The following is a 16,981-nucleotide window of genomic DNA, read 5'->3' as shown; positions in this document are numbered from 1 at the left end:
TGCTAGGTTGCAATTCACACTCAAACGTCAAATAAACCGACAAACTTAGTCTGGTCTGAAGCTTGTTTTTTCCCTACACACCATCCTGATCACCACTATCACTACCTACAGTCCAATATATTTTTCAGTTGTAGTACTTGCAAGTTAGTGAGCTAACTGGATTTCTGTGTAGCTAATGTTAGTCATTATTCTGTGAAGTTAACATCAGCGGTTGGTTGTGTGGCTAACATTAGCAGTTTGTCTGTGTAGCTAATGTTCGCAGTTGGACTGTGTAGCTAACTTGGTCTTTCCTGTAAATGCTTCTTTAAATTAGATGTTGAGTTCATTGTACTGTGGTGTTCCTCTTTTTAAAAACAAAATTATGTTGAAATTTCCACCCAGTGAAGTATTTTTTTCAGTAGTGCATTTTTACTTAATATATCAGTAAACTGGCTTTGTCTTTTTATCTTTAGCTGTAATTGAAAACAGTTACCTGTTCTTTGAATCCTAATTACGTATCTCTGTTACATGAAAGCCGCTGGCTTGGATTTACATGTAACATCTGATTAGGGAAGTCATTTTTCTGGTCTGTATGTTGGCACATGAGACTCTTCAGCCACCACTTTTCACCTGAAATAACCCACAGAAAGTTTAGAGAAAAATCTCTTTGAGCAGGACATCCAAAAAATGTCTATATATTGACGACACACACACACACACATACTCACGTAAAAGAGTTCAGTGACACTGACAGTCCAGATGGTACTCAGTGACTCTTACAGACCCACTAAATTACCATGGTGATGACTCTAGATGGTTTTTCACCACTTTCACTTCACTAACAGGCCTCTCTGCCACTTTACTGCTTACCCCCCCCTTTCACTCATTTTTACTCATTTTTGTAGTCTCTCAGTGTGTGTGTGTGTGTGGTGTGTAATCTTTGTGACGGGTGTCCTCCAGAGTTTCTATTCTGCTGCGGACTAATAAAAGCCCATATATTACAAAATTCAGGCCCTTCTACCCGTGTTCATCTGAGATACTGTGGTTTGAATTTCACTGCACTTTATTCGAACTGACTTACAAGGGGAAAGAGATGTAAAAAAGCTTCAGTTTCATCATTTAGATCAGTATCATTACAATTAACTGATGGTAATGAACCATAGTGCCTTGAGAATGTTCATGTAGCTAAAAGTGAAGCTTTAGGAAATGTACACTAAGACTTACAGAGTGTTTCTGTTTGTTTTGTTTTGTTCTTTGATGGTTAAAATGTGTAGGAAAGCTGATATGATTCAGTGCACCTCTTAAACATATTTCCACCTATAAGATATATATAGTTTCACTTGTACTCTGATGACTACGCATGTGGTAACGGGTGATATGGGGAAAAATCCTAACTTATAGAAGTTCCAGCACTTGGAGGAGGGAGAGTTTTTTCTATTTTTTTACATTGCCAGTTACCATCTGTCTATCCAGTATGTTTAGATAATTTGCAAAAGAGCAAACCCCTTTTCAAGTTTCAGCTGTCTGATCAGCATCATCCTCACTTCTGTTCCTGTTTGTGATGCGAGCCAGCAGTGATCTGGCAAGCTGGCCCTCCAACCAGATTTTTGATTGGTCCTTCTGACTTTGCATGGACTGATTCAGATCACAGGTGGCTCGCATCACCAGAAACTAAATTCAGACTAGTCCTTCATTTACTCATTTACTAGTCCTTATAGAATAGAAACTCTGTAGTTTACTCTATAGTGAGAAGTTAAATAAATCACTGTCAGTTATGCAGAGTTGTTGAAATGTACAGTGTTGCCTGGCTGTTATGTTTTTTTGGCATATATAAAATGTTTTACATTATGAGTATGTTAGCAGAAAGTAGTGCTCACAGTGGTATAGGGCATACTACACACATACACAGGCCAAATACCAACTTCTTGCCTTTGTTGGTTGGGTAGGTTAGGTTAAAGGAGCAACATGTAACAATTGCAATCTAATGCAACCATGTTTGACTCATCCTGAATATATGTTATATGTATGCATTCTGCCTATGAAGGACCAGTAATATTTGCAAACTGGCCTTGACAAATAGTGTAAAATTTATAATGGTGGCACAATCTGACCTACAGTCTTTGTTGTACATCAGCTGTTCCAAGATACAGTTTACAAAAGAAACTACTGGCCCATAGACAACTTGCAAGGCTAGAGAATAGCTGTCATGTGTATATGGACTAAGGAATAAGGAATAGTTTACTCAAAATGCGTAATTATAATCATCTCACCTTGTAGTCTGTATTCCCTGAATTCATGCTGCAGAAGTGGCAGTGAGCAAGTACTTTGGGCCCATTTTTGGGTGAACTAAGTATGCAAGAGTAGTCTTACATGCCACTGTTTATAACACAGGGCCTCTTGAGAAAAACATTGAAGCATAAATTAAAAGTATACACACGTCTTCAGGCACCACTACACCACTGAGTGTACTTACCACGGACACTACTTTTTTTGTTCCATTGACAGGCCAGCCTTTCTAAATGGTCTGAATGTACAGAGCAGTCAAATGTGGGTGCAAACTGCCTTGCGAAGACAAAGGAATCACCTGACCATCTGTCAGACCGTGTTACCTCATACAAGCCAGTGCACAATCTTTGTTCACAAGACTCCAGTTATTCATCTATCCCTAAACTCCAGCTAAATGTGTGTAAGCAATACTTCATCGGTGCAAACCTTCAAGGCGTAAAATCCATGTCTCCCCTCTATCTTATGACCTGCGTTCTTTCTACACCAACCTCTGTGTGTCTGAACTTTATTAATCTTCACTTTACCATTGTTATTTCTCTTCTATATTTTTCTGTTTCAGTGTTTTCATAAATATTTGTGTGATACAACATTTAAAATTTTGATTCAGCAGTGATGAAGCTTAGGCTAAAGGTGATGAAGCTCACTATCCACTACTCGCTGCGCCTCCTCCAGACGCTGCCTCATCAAGGTCAGACCATTGTGGTGTGCGGGTGTGTCTATGTCAAGGCTCCACCACTGTGACCCATGTCTTTATTAAATAATTGCATTGACAGAAAGGAAGCAGAGGCAGTGATAAACTCTCCTAACAATCCTGCTCAGCTCTATATTCAGTCTACTCCATGTGGATATTTTGTTTCAACCGTAAAGGCATAGGTCACCCTAAAATGAAAATTGGAGGCATGGTTTAAAAAAACAAAAACAACTTAAAATCCCCCTGTACTCTACTCTTCTCCTAAAGCCCCATCATGCCAAATTTACCTAAAAGATGTCACAGACGTGGGTGTGTGTGGTATCATGGTGTGCTCATGCAAATGAACGGCAGGTCAGGGTTTTTGTAGACTTGGATTACACTAGTTGAGCAGTATAGAAGCATTTTATGTTTGTTTTTTTGTTTTTTGGTTGTTTTTTCAGTTTGAAAACTGGTCACCATTCACTTTAACTGTTTGGGAGATTCTGCAACACTGTTTCACAGTGTTTTGTGGACTAATAAACTAAACCCAACCTTCAACTGGCATGAGGGTGAGTGGATGATTTAAATTTTTTGTCTTCTCGGGGCATTCATACAAAGATCACGCATCTATATGAGTAGATCAAATCACATTTAATTAACATTTAATATGGGCACTGTTACTGCTATTTATCATTCTTTTTGATAAATACCCTTTTTTATGCTCTGTTGGTAAAATACTTTTGCTGTAATATTTATCTCATGATGCTCAAACTGAATGAAACTCCATGAATAAGAGAAGAGAGAGACTGACATATGTGGCGTTACAGCAGCAGAGCTCCACTGGTGCAGTCTGACCTAGTTAGAAACAAACATTTAAGGTGCCGAGCCTGTTTACCTTCTGCCTGCTCATCGCACCACCTCAGAGCACGAGGATGGGCTACCACTTAAGTCAAAGGTGCATTACATTTCACTCCATGCTCTTCTGTCATTCACATTTACAAGATGACCAGTGCAAAATAGCATTTCTTTGCCACTGACTAGAATCATACTGATTCCTGGAAGCTGATTCCTACTGTTGAATTCTTTACTCATGGCTGCAATTGCAGTGCATTGCATGCTCACGACATGGAGAATTGTAAATGCAGGGACCCAAACTGAAATGGAGGAGAGATGAGATGGCACCAGACAGATCTCAGTATCCCTTTAAAAAAAGGCTATGTTCTCTGTGAGTGCTGTCATTGTTGGCTGGATTATGTCTGGGTCAGACGTTCAGCTTTTCATTGTGCATTTACAAACCCTCTCAAATAGCTCGCTGCACTCAGACTGCACTCCCGTCCTTATATCAGAAAACACTGCATTTTATTCAAATAACACATTCACAGAGTTTTGAGCACATCACTGTTTCCAAAATTGTTGCACTTAACAGCACTGCAGGATGTATTTTAAGTTTTAAAAGTTGAAGAGCAGAAGTTTCTTTTTATGTTAAAAAAAATTAATTATGCAGAGTTAGAGTGTGTTAGATTGGTTTATTTTAGATAATATTACCTTCAAAGAAAAGAAGATTGTGATGAGTAATAATTAGAAAGCTTTGACATTTTCATAATAAGGCTACAATGTTCGGGTCTGATTTGAGGGAAGCAGTTTGGATATAGAGCACCCAACACTTTGATATTAAATGTCTAGACAAGAGGATGTACTGCAGGTATGAAGTACCATATTTTTATTTTTGGAGCAATCTATTAAGGATGGGCATTTCAAGCCAAAATTACTAATCAATATTCACTGGGAACTATTTGACCAGACTTTGAGAGTGCTTTGTAAACAGTTGTAAAAAGACTTGTGATACCTGTTACGTTTTCCAAACTTTTGGCCCCAAACCATAGTTTAGAGTGCACGTCTAGACTAATTTAGCCCAACTCTTAGCTGCTAACTAGCCTTAGCGGTCCAGATCGCTCTGCTGATGAAGGATGATAGCGAGATGTTGTGGTGGCATTCATAAACAGGAACTTTTAAGCTGTAACAACGAAACCAATACACAACCTTCTGCAGCCTGAGCATCTAGCATATCTCAGAGTCACAATGCTGTAGCAGGGCCAAACTGAACATACCACCCATGTTTTGTTTTTGTTTTTTTCTGAAGGAAAATCTATTTTTGATGACAATACAATAGTCGGATGTGTGACAATTTTAACATAAGTGCAGTTGTCTGTTTGACAAACAGCAAATCTGTTTCAAATGTGTGTTTATTTCTGGACAAAGCCAATCAAAGAAAGACCTCATGCTATTATACAATGCAATGCAGAAGAAAAGCACAGCAAACTATGCTATGCTTTGTGCAATGGCGTTCAGTCACCCTCCTTTCATTGCACTTGATTTCACCTGATATCGCTCTCACTATCAGTAATTTGTCTGTAATCTGTAATATCTCTTTATAGAGGCAATAGACAAGGTGCCCTTTGTTCTACCAAAAAATGTTTTGAGTTGGACAAGGAGAACTTGGCCGAAAAAATATTTCAGAGGTTTACTTTATTGAAAAAAAGTTGAGAACTACTGCTTTAGATAACCTCAGTGATTAAAATGAAGTGAATACAGATTTGGACTAAAATAGAGTGAAATTATAATCAGTTATAATCAGTTGTCATTCAAAATGTTAAAGGCAGAAGTTTTTGTCAGCTTCAGGAGGAAACAGGTGGCCAGCAGTGAGGTACTTTTCATGATTTGGTCATTTTATACCCAACAATGTGCCTGTGACCTGTCCTTTTGTTTAGAATGGGTGTGAACTCTGAGCTCATATTTGTACCCTCCTCCACGCCCTATTGTGTGGTCGCTTGGTTTACATGTACACTAGTGTGTGTATGTGTCTGCACGTGTAAAGAGGTAAGGGTGATGTCATGTTTGATGACATCATTGCAGACGTGCAGGGAGTGCAGATTGTTGGCCGTGGCTCTTCTGAATCTGCTCTCCACAGCTGTCCTGCCTTATCGGTGTGTCCCGCCCTGGCCTTTTATCCCCTCTGTGCCAGCCCTGCCAGTGTAAGCTCTAGAAATAGCCTCAAACTCACCCTTATCTCCTCTGCCAGTCTACCAATCCCAGCTCAAATTGAGCATGGCAAAAAACCCTCCCACCCACATTCCAGTCTCACTACTACCAACCCTTTGGCCGGCCCCGTCGGCCAAGTCACTTTGCCAAAGCTGAGCTGCAGCCTCATATGTGCAGTGTTTTTCCTGTCTGAGCCACAGCGTGAGCCCTGGTCTCCCAGCTGAACCGCTTAGGGCAGGTTGGCGGCACATGCAACCCCCCACCCCCCACCCCTGACCTCCCAGTCCCAGCAACAGTGGTGGTAGCAACAGCAGCAGCAGGAGTAGTGGCTGTCAGGGAGTTGACAGGACAAAGAGCACACACACACGCACTCCCACTTGAGCCACACACACGGGGGTGGGGGGGAGGGCCAAACTAGGCTGCGCCACACACACATACATGTGACACCACCTCCCCTCCACCCCCCTTGTACACCATATGCAGGCTCCTCCCTGCGCTAGGAGACAGAAATGGGAGGTGCAGTCAATCACTGACAGTGAAAGGGAGAGCTGGAGGTAAGACAGCAGAGGAGAAGAGGGGAAAAACCTTCATCACTCCCCAAATCAGAGTGTCGGGGTACCCTCAAACTCATTCATGCGGAGTGAAAGAAAACAAACAGCAGAGAAGTGTGTCCCATTTCAGAGGCAACACGGGAAGTAGGGCATGCTCCGTGCAGGGTGAGCAAGAGAGGGTGGGAGAAAGACGGAAAGAGAGGGAGAGCATTGTGCCGCTTATTCTCCACCCCTTGTCTTAAAGCAGCAGAGAGAGAAGGAGTCAGGGAGAGAAGGAGGAAGAGAACCACAAGTAAGGAAGCGAAGAGGCGAGCAGCAGTCTGCATCGGCAGCAGCAGGAGGAGGGGGGGCAAAAAAATGGAGCTTTGAAAATCGCCTCTGCCCTCATCCATCCCTGCCTTTTTTTTTTCTTTTTCCTCCCCTCTTGTTCTGGCTCAGCCTTGGTTTCTCTCTCCGCCTGCCTTTGATTGTTCTGTGGAATTCTGACAATGCCTGGTGAGTGTTCTCCTGCTTTTCACATGTCACTCGCCGTCCTTTGTGCGTTGCTTCATGCAGTGGGAGATTTATTTTATTGTGCGAATGTGTGGCTACAAATAGAAAGGTGGACTTGAGGATGCTTCATTGAGACTGCTTACGCTCTTCTGCCTCTGTGTGCTGTTTGTACTCCAGCTGTGCTTTCCCTGCTCCTCTCTCTGTCAGTGACAATGCAAGGGAGGCTGCTCCCCTGAGCACACACACACTCTCTACTACATCCTGCGTACATTCAGGTTACTCAGTCAGAATTATATAATTGCTTTCAAGTCCCAGAGGGGTTTTCATTCAGAGCAGTGTATTTATTACCTGGAATATAAAACACAAGGTATGACGATGCAGAGATGGGTTTTCTTGATGGTGAGTGGTGACCACATCCTAAATGTAGCAACATCACACAAAGCTGGCCTGTGTGACGGAGGGCAGCCAGCTAACAAGAATCAGATGACTGGGCCATGCTCTGAGGTCAGCCGCCAGTTTTGGCCGGCGTTCTCTAGTCCAGGTCGTATGTTGGAGGCAATTAGCAGTTTAAGAGAGTGTGTCCCGAGGATAGAGTCTGGGAGTCTCCGAGAGCAACAGCTCATTTAGAAACATTGTGATGTCTGCACAAGAGAAGAGGAGATGAGTGGAAAGGCTTGACTTGCACGAATTTGTCCTGGCCTTGGACAGTTTGTAATATGTAACAGTCTTGTATTCTAATCAAGCTGCAGCAATTAATTGATTAGCTGTCAACTATTAAATAATTTTGATAATATATTAATTGGTTTGAGTCCAAATTATCCAATTCAAGCTTCTTAAATGTTAATATTTTCTGGTTTCTTAGCTTTTCTATGACACTAAACTGAATTGTCTTTGGGTTTTGGATAAAAGAAGGCATTACAGGACATCATCAACATTTTTCACCATTTTCTAACAGGGCTCAGCAATAAGAATGTCTGCTTGCCTGGGGCAAGTAAAGTGCCATGTCAGGCTAGTAAACCTAGCATGCTCTCAATCATGAAGCTTTCCTGCTTTTTCCCATTTTATATCATATGAAACTGAATATCTTTGGGTTTTAGACTGACAATAATATATATATTATATATATGATATTTAAAGACATCATATCTGCCTTTGAAAAACCTGCACAGACATTTCTTACTATTTTCTATTTTTCATTATATAGACATTGCAGATTAAACATAATAGTTAACTTTAGTCTTAGTAATTTCATAAGTGCTAATAATAAATAAGACAAATTGTACAGGGGCAAGTACATCGAACCCTGCATTTTATACACCAGACAACTAATCCATCAAAAATAATCAACAACTTACTCAAAAATGACAATAATTGTTAGTTGCAGCTACTAGATATATTTACATTTTACGGATAGTAGTATTTAAATGTTGCACTGTACAGAGTTTTACAGCTGCAGCAGAAATCACGAGTGCAAAGCATAATGTACATGCATGAAATTAGTCAGCAGCCACACATAAAGTATAATTAACTGAAGTTATTCCATTTAGTTGAGTTATTCCATTTTAATTTGTCTCATTACAGAAGACAGATAAAACACATTCGGGTTGGCAATAACTGTTCAGCACAACATAAACTTCCCGACTGCCATATTATGCAGGAAGAGTTTAGTTTCTGGCGAACAGCATTCAACCAAACATTTATTTTCCTCGGAGGTGGCTTCACGGGAGGAAGCCATCTTTGGTTTAGTAAACACATAAATGATAGTTTGATGGTTGTGTTGTTTACTGCAGATATGCAGATACGTTCCAGTGTGAGAACTCAGCTGGTGGCCCTCTTGATTGTCGCACGCTGTTGAGCCCTCCAGAACAAAACCGAGCTTGACTTCTGCATATTATGCTACGAGCATTTGTGTCAGTCTGTGTTTGTATGCAGTAGCAGTGTGATTCCCTTTTTTCTATCTCCCAGCCTGGGGTACTGTATCCGCTTGTATGCATGAGCAAATGTTTGTGCGAGCACTAATATGTGCACATACTGTATGTATGTATGCAGATATGCATATGTTCTGAGCATGTGTGCTTTAGTATGTTCCAGCAATCCTATTTTAGGTCAGAGCTTGCTAACCAGAACCCTAGACAAGAGATGGCAGAGCGAGAAATAGAGCTGTTAGTCATCTTCACAGCCTTAAACAGGCTGCAGCTGAAGCAAGAGGAAGAGATTGTCGGAGCAAATGTGAGATGGAGATAAAAAAAAAATCTGAGAGGATTGAAATAAATAAGATGACTGAAATTAAGACAAAGAGGGCTGACAGTCTGCTGTTGTTTATGTCCCAATATTTTGTGTATCTGTACTAGTTTATTCTATAAACTAAAAAAAAGATGTAGTTCCTAAAAGGTCAGTTCACCCCTAAATCAAAAATCCACATTTTTCCTCTTACCTGTAGTGCTATTCATCCATTTAATATGTTTTGTGGTGAGTTTGCAAGTTTTGGAGATGTCTGCCGTAGAGATGTCTGCCTTCTCTCAAATATGATCTTGAAGATAATCCACATCGCTTGTTGTGAGCAGCAGTTTCATTTCTGTCTAGTACACGGAAAGTAGTTCTGGTGCATTGTACTGCAGAAAGACACTTGGTTAAACATGAAACTGTCATGGCCGATATCTCCAAAACTCTGCAACTGACACCAAAAAAATCTAGATGGATAAAAAGCACCACAGACTAGAGGAAAAATATGTATTTTTGTATCGGGGTGGACTGTCCCCTTAAAGCTGGGGTGGGCAGTAAATGTTTTGTGTCATTGGGAAGAAATTCCCTAATAGCCTGTGAGCATGATGTAATTTATGTGGTCTGAGAGAAAACCAGACTTCTGCACCACCTCTTAGATCTGTTTTGAGGCTTTAGAAAACCTTTTAAGTGACGGTAACCTGACACACTAGATTTGTTACACAGAACCATCTGGGAAGTCATCCTTAGAAACTGTTTGGAAAAGGGCAGGTATCACTGTTGGAGCTCAACCTCTGAGCCAGCAACCTACACAGGTGATGAGAGCTGACTTTCTGGTCGGCTTATTGCATGTTCGGCCTAAACTTGTCGTTGAATTAATGAGGGCACTTGGGCACATCTGATAGGTGTTAAAAAAGGTCTCTGCACACCTGAATGTATGACAGGTGCGTCGGAGGAAGATTCAACTTGAAGAAAATCAGAAAAGACTCCCGCACACTGTCTCGCTTTCTGTTGATTTCTGTCAGATCCTCCTTCAGAACTGTGGAGATGGATCTGACTATGCAGGGCTAGTAATTTGACAATGTCAGAATGAAACTCAACAATCTCTCAATTTCAACAATCTCTCACTTACTGCACCTTTAATTCCTGCCCTTGAACTGAACTTATGTAATGTAAATATCATGAAATTAAAAACTGATGTATTATGATATAGAATATTATGTAATCGCCTCCTTGATATATCCGTGTTGCAGTGAAAGGCAAGATTAAATGCAGAGCTCAGCTTTGTACAGTATCTTTCTGCTACTTCTTCCCATCTCTTCACGTCATTCTGTCTCTGTGTAATTACTCTGTCATAGATCATCTCTGTGATGTCCATTGATTTACTGAGAGCTGATGAAGTGGAGCAGAGCATTTGATCAGACACATTTACAGGGAGGGAGGAGTGGGTCAGTGCCGCACCCAGGGGCCACTCGACTGGGGGTCAAGAGGTTTGAGCCTCTGGCGGTTTAGAGAGGGGGAGGGAGAGTTTAACACTTAATCAGCGACACTTCATCATGACCACATGAACATTTGCTGAGGACTGTTGTGATTGTGTTGTCTATAAATAGTTATATTTGCAGGAAAATTCAATAGGAATCTGTAATTGCTAGACCCACTTCCTCTGTCGCTCCTCATAGGTATATGATTCTGTGAGTTGAAAATGTAAGTTCTGTTTTATGTGTTTTAAATGTATGTTTTTTGAAAACCTGTTATCTTGGCTGAGGCAAGCTTTTTTTTTTTTTTAAGTTATCTAACTCAAGCAATTCTACATCGTTCAATACATCATTCCTGTCCAGAAAACTATGTATTGAATGTAAATTTGGTGATTTTTCAGAAAAACAGCAGCTTCCCATCAGAAAACACTGTCTGACAGCAAAGTAAAGTGATGACAATATTCTTTTTTCTTGTTTCTTTGTTAAATTACGTGAACCTAAAAGTGGCTAAAATATGTTTTGCTGCTGATCCTGTCCAAGGCAGTACATTGATTAGCATCCATGCTTGTACTGTTCTCTGCTTCACCAACATCTACTGTAGGTAATACACATAGTATCGATAAGTACCTCATACATATTATAGAGGTACAAATTAATTAGAACTATCCCTTTCATGGACAGAAAAAAAACTCATGTTTCTTAAAAAAACAATTACGGCAATTAAGAAACATTAGGATTATGTGAAAAATGCATTATTACAACTATTGCACTGCAGTAGATAACCTTTAGCAGATAGCTCCTTTTTCGTATCTGTTTTTGGGAACTTAACATCAAAATGGTCTATGACATTGTAAATGATTTATTCAAATGCACCAATTGCATTCAAGTATACAGAATTCCTGCATTTATAGGCAATTATGGGCATTCAATACACACAAACACATGAAGAGCATTTAGACTTGTTTTAGTCAAAATGATCAATCTGAAAAGGATTTAAATCATGAAAGGAAGAGAGAAAATGTTACACAAAACGTCTTAATTTTCATGTGCTTGTGTTCAGTGACTTTAGTGCTTTGAAATGTGCGATGCGCGTCAGCAAATTGGACATTAAAATATCGTCTACAGTCTTGCCTTTGTAAATGAATGACGGTTGAAGTAGGCTAAGACATTCAGTAACATTATTCTGGATCTCCTCAGCCTTGCCCGGGAGAGGATGAAAGCGGAGCATATGCTCATGATGGGGCAGCGTTGTGCGCTGTCAATAATTGAATCACTCATTCGCTCTCTCCTGCCCTGAAGGCCGTAGTGGAGAGTCAATAGGAACATGACAGGAGAGCTCTCAAGCATCAGTCCTACAGTATATGTCTCTTTCTGTTCTTCCGCTCTTATACTCTTTATACTCTTCTTTTACACAAACACACAAGAAGAGCTGATGTCACTGGCCCATCTCTGACTCATCTGTATGCCTGTTTCTCTACAGTAAGCTGCTTTACAAAAATTAAATGGAGGGCAGGCTATAGAGGGATGAAAGAAGGGATGGAGGGAGGTGTCTCTAATGCCTTTATTTCATATCATTTCCTTTCACTTCCCTTCTTGTACCTACGTCTGGAAGGGAAGACAGAGAGACGCCGTGTTTGGATTAGGCTGATCTTTAAACAGCACTTTGCTCCATTGCCAGCAATTGTCTAATATAGCCAGACACATTAAAAGGACAGTTAACTTAGTATAAATGGTATAACAAATCCCTTGATAGTTGGTAAATTCTTAGCTTTTCATACATATTACGATTGGACTGATGTGGCTGACAGTCATCAACCACTGAGCCGTACAGGATTGTAACATTGTGATTTAAGTGCTGTAGTTGTTGTCATAAGGCTGTTGTTTTCAAAGTGCAGCTTTTGTGAGAGAGTACATACAATGAAGCTGTTGCTGCTGGACATTGCATTAATTTTAAGTCTCCTTCTTGTGTTTATTCATTTTCATTTTAAACCTGCCCAGTTAGGTGAACCCAAGATGCTTGATTACACTGGTGGCAGTGGTGTTTCTTTTCTGCAGGCCTCTTTTAACGTGTTTCTTCTCATCTGTGATTGTTGCTATGGACCACAGGGTGGTGCCCTGTCAGGGTACAGGACCCTGATGCAGGACCCCTGAAGGAATAATGACCTCCTAACTGCACATTGTCCTTAAAATGGTTATATTAGCTAATGTTAACAAAACTGTAGCTAACTAGTTTGCTAATTTATGTCAATCATTAAGTAGCCAGTTACATCTGATAGCTAATGTTAACAAAGTGCTAGCCAGTTAGCTAAGCTATTGTTAACTAGTGTTTTACCAATGTTAGTTTAAAAAGAGCTAGGTTTCGCTGGATATCAAGCTTGTTCAACTGCTACTGGAACACAGAGCAAAAAGGAGGGGGGCTTAGGGAGGGTCAGTTGTGCTATTTTTATTTGCATTTTCATTTTCTTAGTCTAGTTTACCCAGTATAGCTATCCAGCTAACTATGTTTCAAGTTTCAGAGGCTGGTGTGGAGACAAAGACCCTTTTAATCCCAGCACAGGGATGCTTGCCTGGCAGGGATGTGGTATGTGAGAGATGATCTGCCTGCTCCCTTCCTTGGTGACTGGAGCATAGTTTTTTTGGCTCCGACAGTTGAGACATTTGGAGGTTGCTGTCAGAGCGACAGTGGAAAGTGGTGATGGCTACATTGGTGAGCTGGTGAGGATTCTCCCAATTTGGCTGTTGTGCTGTGGGACTGCCTTGCTGATACAGTCAAACAAACAGAACACCGTCCATTGCTATGTTTCACTGTGGATATCGTCATATAACAATCTGGTAGACATCGCCCAGCCCAACTGCATATCATATATATATCGTCATATTTCTATATGGGAGAGATTATCTTCCAAATGTAGCAACATAAGGGTCCAATTAAACTCCACTTGCAGCCCAGATTCAATGCAGTAGCATTAACAGTTATTATTCTTGTTGTTACATCCTCCTTGTTGCAGGACTTTTTTTCTCTCTCTTCTTGAGTCACTGGAATGCTGATGTAAATCAGTTTGCTCTTCTCTCTGTCTGTTCATCACCCTCTCTACCTTACCCTTGTCTGCCCTCTATCAACACATACTCGTCCAACATGTTTCACCTTCTCTCCATCCGCCACCCACCTCTCCGCGATGCAGACTTGTGGAAGCTTGCCTGGAACGTACTGTATCTATCCACCAATTCTTTTTTTTTTTTTTTTTCCCTCTGTCTCCCTCCTGTCCTCACTTTTACATCTGTGCAGGCAGGTGGTGCTCTACTAAACAGGTTAGTGGTTAGCAGGGGAATAACTTCTCAGAGGTGAGGCCTCTCAGGGACTGCCTACAGACAGACAGTTAGCCAATAGGGCCCCGTACCTCCCACCTTTTCTCATGGCCCTGTCCTGCTGCTGTCTCCTGCTGTACTCTTGGCTCACGACCTCGCCCATACCCACCCACACACTCCTTGGCATGATTTGACTTAGATTTCCCTCACAAAATCACATGGAATACAAATATATTCTGTGTGTATGTGTGTGTGTGTGTGTGTGTGTGTGTGTGCATGCACAGAAACCAGACTAATGCACATATACACATGCAAAATACAAAAGTCGTGCACCCACGACTCACTGAACAGAAGGGTATTGTTCAAGATACTTTCTGCTATGCATAATGAAGATTTTAAGATAGTTTACTGCATTCCTCTGCTGCTACAGTGATTACAAACATCTATAGATAGAACAGCCTTGCCCTGTCCCACATGAGCAGTCACACTCTAAACAACCCTATGAGGTATGATATTATCATGACCCAGACCAGAAGAATGAGGAAATCCCCCAGAGTGTTTAGTCTCTAGGCTTTTGCCTTGGCTTTGTAGTTAACCTTTACCCAACCATTCTCCAAAACAGCAAGGTATGCAGGTCTGTTTACTTGTGATAAGAGCAAGCAATTCTAATCCGTTGCATCGGGAGGAACAAATACATTAAACCTGCTCCAGTTTCACCTCCTAAAATGATACTTAAATTGTTTTGGAGCTGGAGGACCGGTCCACCTATAATGGAGAGCAAAGACCTTTTCCGCTGTGTAGTTCACAGTGAATTCCACTGTGGAGGTAGACAACTGCTACCGTTCTCCTGCAGTTTCACTTAAAGGATAGTTCTGTAATAGATTTGCTGGGATAAATAATAAAATGAGCATGATGTATCATTAGAAATTAAGGAAACATGCCAAGTTGAAATACTTGTTACTCTTATAACAACACTACGGCTCCAGTGTCCTCCATTGAAATTTCCATTTCAGGCCAAAATAATTGTTTTAATTTTAATTTAGTTTTAATTTGCCAGTTTTGCATTAATTAGAGCTTAAATTAGTGCAGAATCTTCACCAAATGAGTAAATGTCTGTTTATTAGTGGTAAAAAAATCATTAACAGACTTTTAGAAGGAGTAGATGTTTATAACTTTGAGTTAATTGAGCCATATGTTAATGGAGTCTGGCAGGCAGCAAGCAGGAAGTCACTGAACTCGAACTTTACAGTCTTGTATTCCGGCAGCCTGTCTGAATTTTCTCGAAACAACTTGCTTCAACCATAGATCATATATTAAAGAGGATTTCAACCTGTGTAATATAGAGTCCTTACATAATAAAGTCTGTAATTTCTGAATGTTTGTGCTGAAATTTTCTCCTGTCGTTCAGAAAACATTTCAATAAGAAATACTGAAACTGGACCTGGTTCCTTGTAATTATTTCACAGCAGATGACTGGCATTTCTGGGGCTTTTGCGTTTTTTTTTTTTTTGGGGAGCTCAAACATCAGCTTGAATTGAAGCGTTTCTTGACAGCATGTCTTAGCCGTGACATCAGTCTTCCCTCAGCTATGTGAAAACAAGCATACAATACATCTGGCAGTGTGTCTCCTCCCTAAACCTGGCTGGCCTCATTTTCTCCTTCCCTCTCTTGCTCACTCTTTGCTTTTTGTGCCTTCCTACTCTCTTTTTTCCTTTTTTCTCCCTTTTCCTGGAGTCCCCCTCTCCCTGGGCCAAGGACCCAGTATTTTCCCACAGAGTGTAGCGCTGAAGGCTGAGCCATTGTTTCCTGCTTCAGGGAAACAGGGAGGGAGGGAGGGAGGGAGGAGGCAGGCTGACTTCCTGGCTGCCAACTCGGGGTCTGTGTCAGTGTGAGAAAAAGCAGGGGAGACAGATCTGATGATGACAGAGCAACCGTGGATCCTAGGGACTGACTTCAGCTTGAAAAATATAGATTTTGCTATAGTTTTCTCAGACAGTAGATCCTAAATAACTTCATAACAGGCTGACGGCTTTTTCATCCCTTTTTAGGGTTTAATTTGTTGTTTTCTCTCTATTAAGAACAGAAACAAGAGTCTTCGCTGCCTTTTACTGTATCTTAGATGCACAGTGAGCTTTTATTTTGGCACTGTTTTAATCTGCAAACAATTTTTCCGATTATTATGTAAACAACACACACTGTTAAAAAAGTTGACAAAATTAGAACTAATTTCAAGGCAACAGGCTTCACTAAATTGAGTTTTAAATTAAACTTAAACTCACCTTATGTTTTCTAACAAACTAAAGCCAGTTTGCCAACCTATAATGTTTTGTTGAGATGATTTACTTACATTATATGGATACTTGAAAATTAAATGATTATAACTGAAAATATTAAATTATTGACAATTATCCACAGTTTTTGAAAGACAAAGATTATACATGTGGAAACTAATTTCAAAAGTCAGTAGTCTGAGTTTGATTGAAAACTTAAAAATGGACGGTTGCTTTGAAATTATGTTTTTTTTAACAAGCAAGATAGAAAATCAAATCAAAATACTTGAAGTTAGAAGAGCTCGTGTTTACAAGTTCTGAAGTGTTCCGAAAATAAATACTATAATTTTAAGTTAAATTAACTTGCACAAATAAAACTAGTAAATGAGACAAGATTAGTTAATTCCACTAAATTGCTGTATGATTTTTCCACAGTGTATAAATGTACTAATTAACTATAAGATATATTCTACAGGATACTATATATGATAAATAGTATAGCTAAATTCTACCTTTTTTTTTTTTTTTTTTTTTTTGAAGCACCATCTCCACCCCCTTGACTCTTACCTTCAGTGGTCCATGTCATGATCACGGTGTTCACTGCATTACTTCATCACTATATAATGCTACAGTGGACTACAGGCAGGCTTGTCCTAAATAAGAGCACTGTCTTTTTAAATGGGATGTGGAGAG

At 40.3% G+C, this 16,981-nt stretch overlaps 1 protein-coding gene across 10 annotated transcripts in view; it reads left to right on the top strand.

Annotated features, from left to right (window-relative positions):
• Positions 1–16,981, top strand: part of dab2ipb (DAB2 interacting protein b) — a 215,355-nt gene that overhangs the window by 118,468 nt on the left and 79,906 nt on the right. The window contains exon 1 of one of the 10 annotated variants that reach the window (XM_084745338.1): positions 6,507–7,020. The exons of the other annotated variants lie outside the window; for them this stretch is intronic. The gene's annotated coding sequence lies outside the window, so the exon portion shown is untranslated. Of the gene's footprint in view, positions 1–6,506; positions 7,021–16,981 lie in introns of those variants that run through there. 10 annotated transcript variants of the gene reach the window in all.

Source organism: Lutjanus erythropterus, chromosome 20 (assembly GCF_056507025.1).
Source record: "Lutjanus erythropterus isolate fLutEry1 chromosome 20, fLutEry1.hap2, whole genome shotgun sequence".
NCBI lineage: Eukaryota > Metazoa > Chordata > Actinopteri > Lutjaniformes > Lutjanidae > Lutjanus > Lutjanus erythropterus.
The sequence above is the reverse complement of the archived record's forward strand: the minus strand, read 5'-3'. Positions and strand labels throughout refer to the sequence as shown.